We start from the raw sequence: 7,328 nt of genomic DNA, 5'->3' as shown, positions 1-7,328 counted from the left end.
CACTTACCATTTTCATTTGTTTGACGGATATGTGCTTGTCATCAAGACGAATCAATTCTCCGGCCATTGCTAAATTGGTACAAATTTTTACGATTTAAAAAAAATTCAAAAAAATAAAATTTAAAACTTTGTTAAAAATAATTAAAAATTAAAGCTCTTTTAAATAGAAATTTGAGAGGAAATTGAGAGGAAATTGAGAGAATATTAGAGAGAAATTGACAGAAAGGATTTAGTTGTGAAAAAAAAATGAAAGGGGGTTTTTATAGTTTTTTTTTACCGTTGGGGGGTCACCAATGGTCAAAAAAGTAGTCGTTGCTACTGTTCACGCGCGGGCAAAACGCGTCCCCAAGGGAGCGCTTACGTGGCAGGAAAACGCGTCCTTGAGGGAGTGATTTCTATCCACGTAGGCAAAACGCTTCCTCAGGGACGCGTTTTCCTACCACGTCCTCTGACATCGCGCTGATATAGACGCGCTTTCGGAGAATTTGGCCATTTTGATAAATAATTATTTATCAGGCCCATTTCGATAAATTTTTTATATGTAATATTCCCACCCTTAAAATACTGGAGTTAAAAAATGCCACTAAAAAATGCCCTACGAAACCCCTATAAAAAAAATCAACTAGAAACATTGATAAGAGAGACTTAGGATATGAAGACTTTCTCGTTTGAGCAAATAATTTAAAAGAGCTTCAACTCTAAAAGCAAGTGAGAAAAATAATAACTTCACTGATTGATCCTAAATAGGTTGCTTAAGCCTCCCATTTATAGCTCCTACATGGATTTTGAAGTAAAAATATAAATTATTATAAGTTAACAAAACCGTATTTATTTAAGATAAATAAAAAATAAAAAAATAATTCAATTTTAAAAAAACCTATATATCTAAGATAAATAAAAATATATAATTTTAAAAATATATTTTAAATTCAAAAACCTATTTATCTAAGATAATTTAAAAAATAGAAGTAGTTCAAAAAACTTATTTATCTAAGATCAATAAAAGATAAAATTTATTACAACCACAAAAGATATTTGTTTGATTATTATACACATTGCCCAAAACTCAAATATGACTTTATCACAAGCAAAAAGCTATTTTATGTGGACTCTACGCCTGGATCATTCCTTCCTCTGAAAAGATTTGTCCTCAAATGTTAGACTTGCTTCAACAAATAAATATTCTATTGTAGATGGACAAATGTAATTGAGCTCTCTTCCACGAATCTACAAAATCTTTAAAAAAAAAATACCACTCAACAAACTTGAATTACAATTTGTGAATTCTTCTAAACATAACTCTAGTGAACTACTTTCTTCTTCATCACAAATTATAGGTTCATTATCATAAATTTTAGGCATAAGAATTTTTTATTTTATGCCATTGACATTTTTTATTGATATCTTCAATGTTATAATTTTTTCAAAAATTAGTCTAATTTTAACAATAAATGTGAGTTGACCTTTAGTCAAGCGCCGGTCAACTAAGTAAGCCTGTGTCATCTATTTTTTTTCATTTTGTTTCCATCTTTCTTCTTATCTCTTCCTCTCTTCCCCTGTAGCTGCTATTACAAAAAAAAAAAAACCCACAACCATTTTCATCAGAGCCCACACCTGCATTTTTCATTGTGCACATTGGCCCGAATTCGTGATCACGCAAAGGCACTCTCAATAACCTAGGAATCCCACACTCCTGCAACTGATACTTTTGAAAACTACTTTGGATTTGACTGGTGTTGTTTATGAAATTGCAACCTTCAAAGCATTCTTTGTCACTGTCTCGAACAAAGGAAGTTCCTTGGTGAGGTCCTTTATTAAGCTGTTGAAACCTTGAAATTGACAAGAAAGGTTAACCATCCAATGATGCTGACTCTCTAAATTCCTTAAGCTTTAGTCTTGAATTTATCAGCAACAATCCCTGCACATTGTTGAACAACATTCCCACAAATACCTGTTAATGTCTCCAACAAGACTTCTTCTGCATATTTAGAAGGGACTGAACCAGTAAAGAAAATTGCTTTTCTATGCAAACTAGTCCCATTAGGCAAATTCACAGTCAAATTCACCATGCTTTCTTCTCTACTAGAAAAGTTCTTAACTTTCCATCCATCAGTGCAATTTGAAAGAACATGGCATCTCTAATCCTTGCTTCTGATTCGGCTTTCACTTCCTCGTACTTAACATCCAATCTAGACCTAACAAGCTCCCTTGTTGGAACTGTGGTAACCCAACTTGGTTAAGAAAAACTTTGAACTTTGGATGTTCAAGACTTGAAAATGAAACCGACCGACAACATTTATACATCCAATCAGCTAAAAAACAAACAACACGCTCAATTTGGGATTTGCTTAAAGTTGGTCCAGGTGATACTTTAGGACTTTTTAGCTTCTTCACTCTATCTTCGGACATAGCCAAAACACTTAAATCTTCTCTTCCATCAGACAAAACCAAATGTTGTTCTAGTAACAAGTTTCTAGTTCCACTACTTGCTGTCACAACCGCCCCTGGTGAGGGTGAATAAGGTAACTGAAATAGAACCAGAACCCGAAGCAACAAGGACACTACCAGTGGCTGTCATAGTAACCGAAGATGAACTTTGTTTTCTATTACTTTGCGTTGCTGTTGGAGTTGTCATCGTTGTCGGAGATGGTGAAACAAATGAAATGGGTTTAGCAAGGGAGTTAAAGTTAGGACAAGTTCCTCACTTCAAATGTTCTGAAGCTGTTCTTTAAAGGATTGGAAGTTGAGAAAAAGGCGTCGCATAAAGAACACCCGAGTTTCACAGCTTTGGGAAGTCCGGTATCGGTGTTGTGAACAAGCGTAGGCTCAAGATGAGCCCAATACCAAGCTCCTTTACCTTTTATTGCTTTGGTTCAAACCATGACTAACCTTTTGTATCTCTTGTGTACGGCCTTGGCTGCTAATTCATCTACCGACACTGCGTCCGAAAGAAGAGTGAAATGCCGGCGTGGGCTCTGATGAAAGGAAGGGAGAAAAAGAAATAAGATGGAAACAAAATGAAAAAAATTTTAGATGACGTCATTTATAACGACACATATGCTTACTTTGTTGACTGGTGTTTAACTAACGATTAACTCATTTTTACCGTTAAAATTGAATTGATTTATGAAAAAATTATAACGTTGAGGGTGTCAATAAAAAAAATTAATGGCACAAAACCAAAAAGCCTTAAATGTTGAGAGTATTTTATGCAATTATGCCTACATTCTATAAACTCTTCTTTAGTACAACATGTCTCTTTAGTAACATCAACATTAAATGTGTAACAAGATGTTATCTCAAGCCTAGAAGCATTCCAAAATTTCTCTTGGTAATAAGCCTTGTTTGAACAAACAATCACACCTTAGATGGTCTTTTTCACCACAATATTGGTATTCTAGAAACTGCTTCTAAAGAACTAACTTTTTGGATTCGTTGGAAAAGGCTTTTGTCAACTTCTGGTAATTATCCGCATATATCTTCTCTTGATGACTAAGAGTTTTAGTGAAAATTCTCTTTGCTCTAGTATCTTTTTTTTTTTTGAAATTTGTTCTTTGAACTCCATTTCACGTTTTGTTAACTATTGCATTTGGTTTGCGTGAGCCTCGAGCAGTAAGAGGTTAGAATCCCTTTGATTAGATTTAGTTGTAGATTTTTCTTTACCAACATCGAATCTAGTCATCATGTAAATACTAAGAGAAACAATGAGACACAAGAAAACAAATTAACATCTCAAAATAAAATCACCCCGCTAATAGGTTTAATTCAAAACTTGTAAGTAGATAGAGTAAGATTTTAAAAACAAGTAATAAGAGAGTAAGTTGAAAACTAATCTTCACAGGAAAAAAAACAAGGAATCTTAGTGGCTTTAATAGGCCAAAAATTTTGAAGATGCAATTTGTAATGGAAGGCTATAAAGGTGAAAAAAAATATGTGTGCCGTAAATTCTGATAACATAAGAAAAGAAAAAGTGTTAGAAAGTGTACGAGAAACAATAAAGCTAGGTTGCAAATAATCCTAACTCTAAAATGAAAGAAAATGCTTAAATTAATAAAGACTTAAGAAAACTTTTACCCAACTATTGAAAAGAAAGAGTTTTAGTGCCTTTGAATTTAAAAAAAAAACAAATGTGTTGGGTTAAACTTGAATTTTGCAATGAAAAAAAATGAAAAACAAGAAAATTAGATACAAATATTTACGTGGAAAACCCCTTCAGAAGAGGATAAAAAACCACATGTAAAAAAAAATTCACTAAAATGACAAATAACCGATGAAGAGTACAAGATGGCGAAACATACAAACCCGAACCCAAAAATAAAAGGTTCTCTTGAAATTCCCACAAAACTTTCTCTTAATTATGTTGTTGAGTCAAACTCACTAGGGTTGCTAAGAACCCTATTTATAGACTAAAATTCGGTGGCTAATCTGATTAAAATATACCCAAAGTTCGACTGAAAAAAGATAGCAAGTTTAACTAGGAGAAAAAACCTAGTTTAGTAGGGAACACGTCACCACATCGTGACGTGACATATTACCTTGTTGGGACTTCATTTTTCACGTTTTCAGGACATGGCGATTGTCACGCATCAAAATTTGACCTAGTAGTTTTGGGTTAGTAGAATCAGGTTTTTTTTAACCGGAGGTTGAGTTAGATATCGAGAAATAGGCCGTAAATGAGTAATTTAAGTATGTAAGTGTCATAATCAGATTTTTATTTTATTATTTAGCTCAAAATAAAATTTAATTTTGAGGTCTAATTTGAAAAAAATGAGTTTCAATTAATTTATGACCTTTTGAAAAGGGGAAGAATAAGGAGTGACCTAAAGGGCAAATTGCCCCAATTTTTTAAATTAGTCTTCTACATAGAGTATACCACCGTATTCTTCCCTCTCTTAACACTCCAAATCATTCAAGATTTTTTTCAAAACCTAAAATTAGAGAGCTTCTTTCAAAATTGATTTATCCTTTCATATTTATTAACCTCCCAAACACCAAAACAACCCTCAATTTCAAACGAAAAGCGTGTTTTCTTTCCCAAATCCGCCATTTTTCTTCTTGAGTTGAAATCCAAAATTAGAGTTGTAGATAATCGTTTTCATCAAATCAAGGTAATATTTTGACTTTCTATGGTTAAATAAAGAGTGTTGTTAATTCAAATCGAGTTTTAAATGAGTATATTTAAATTTGATATTTTTAAAATATGTTTGGATTAAAAAATGGTAGATATCGAAATATTGAGTAAAATTGTATTTTAAAAGTTTTGAAGGATTTAGGTGTCGAGGCACACAATGGATTGTCTTTAGTCAAGAATGCTACACTATTGAAAGGGCTTCATTGAAACCGATTGGAAAAGTGTGCTATCATTTCTTGAAAAGTCAGCTTATACCATCCACGCACAATACCACCGTTTCCAAGGAAAGGATGTTGTTGTTGCATTCTATTATAAAAGGAAGAACAATTAATGTGGGAAGGATAATTTTTCAGAAAGTCCATCGTTGTGCTGAGAAGAATACCGAAAGTTTAAATTTTCCTTCTCTATTACTGCATTATGCAAGACTACTAATGTTCCTCTTACTGGTGCTGAGGATATTACTCCTAATAAGGGTGAACCACAAGGGAAATTTTTGCAAGGCTTCGAGGCATTGATACAGCCTCGGAAACTCAACAAAGTTAGGCTTCTACTACCACGCGTATTCCCACAGCAACACCTTCGGTCCCTCGAGGCTCATTTGACCAGCAAATATTAAACTCCTTGAAGCAGCTAGAGCAAAAGATGTCCTTGTTTGAAAGTCAACAATACCAACTAGCTGAAGAGTTGGTCCAGGCCAAAGAGCAGCAAGCTCAGTATTGGTCATATGTGAGGGATAGAGATTTGACAATTAAGCGATCTTTACAAAAGAATTTTTCAAAACCAATGCCAGAATTCCCTATCTTCCCCTCGATTTTGCTCCCATCAGTTTAGTCTGTAGTAGAACTAGCTCCAACTACTACCAGAGCTGACTTAGAAAATGAAGCGACCAATGTTGATGTTGGATAAGCTGCTGAGGAAACCGAGAAATCAACATTCGTTAAGCCTGGGAAGGATAAAAAAGAAGGAAAGGAAGGACAAAATGACCCTACTACTGCTACAACTCCTGCCACTACAAAAGGTAAAACTCTTGTACCACTATCTCTACCAGCCTCTGTGACTGCACAAAATCGTGCGATTGATCAGTTGATCGATGATCTCATGGAAATTAATAAGGAAGGTGAAGATGTAAGCCCCTTGAAAAGGAAGATTAGGTACAAGGTCAGTGCCTGCAAGTCCACACGAAGAATTGAATAAAATACCTATAATACAACCTAAGCTAGATAAGTTTTTTTTCTCTTTTCTTTTAATGATCATGCATTTCATTGCATTTTCCATGACATTTGTCTATCCCTATCTATATTTTTGTTGCATGTTCATGCATTGAGGACAATGCATCCCTTAGGTTTAAGGGTGTATTGTGCATTTAGGTTGCACTTTATATAGTATGTTTTGCCACTGCATTATAACCACCGAAGTATTTTTTTTCTATAAGAAGTAAAATTTATACTTATGATGTTCGATTGTGAATTTATATTTTTTGATATACCTAGAACATGTGACAGTGAATTGGGTGAATTTAGCTTAGGTTAAGATGCTTGAAAAATAATTCCTAAAGATAGGATGTCTTATACTCAGTGTGTTTTTTTTGGGATATAGTACATATCTTTTAATGAACTTAGGGATTTTTAAAGCCAAGCATTAGTTATATTGCCACAGCATTATTTAATAAAGGACAATAGGCACTCCAATATTTAGAATTGCCAAGTATGTCAACATCACTTTGTTTTCTCCATCATGTTGTTTATTAGAAAGGTGAGTCTAAGAAAAAGCGTGTTTCATGAAAATAAAATTAGGGGCACTCCATTGTAGCAAAAAGGACTAAGTAGCTAAAGAGGTAGTTGTATGCTCCATCCATCTTTTTCATCAAAAGTTCAAGCTTTATGGGTGCCTTTCGGTTTAAATTATGACATGATTGAGTATTCAGCAATTCATTGTATGCTCCATTATGATTGTCAAGTCAAAGAATATTGTAACATGCTAAATCCCATAATAATAACAATAATAATACTATCTCTTTCATTCAAAAAAAGAAGGAGAAAAAGAAAGAAAAAAACATAAATGTGATTAATATATTCTGAGCAGGCTTAAAGCAAGTAACTTATGACTAGGTAATAAATGAAATAATTAAATTAGAAGATGGTTGCTATAGGCCAAAAGAGGGAATACATGAGTACTTAGGAGATTTTGTGTTTAGGGA

The 7,328-nt window shown here is 33.6% G+C and overlaps 1 pseudogene; it reads right to left on the bottom strand.

Moving 5' to 3' along the window:
• Positions 1-1,288: 1,288 nt before the first annotated feature.
• Positions 1,289-5,855, bottom strand: LOC107908071 (uncharacterized; annotated as a pseudogene).
• Between the last annotated feature and the right edge of the window lie 1,473 nt (positions 5,856-7,328).

Source organism: Gossypium hirsutum, chromosome D02 (assembly GCF_007990345.1).
Source record: "Gossypium hirsutum isolate 1008001.06 chromosome D02, Gossypium_hirsutum_v2.1, whole genome shotgun sequence".
Classification (NCBI taxonomy): domain Eukaryota; kingdom Viridiplantae; phylum Streptophyta; class Magnoliopsida; order Malvales; family Malvaceae; genus Gossypium; species Gossypium hirsutum.
The sequence above is the reverse complement of the archived record's forward strand: the minus strand, read 5'-3'. Positions and strand labels throughout refer to the sequence as shown.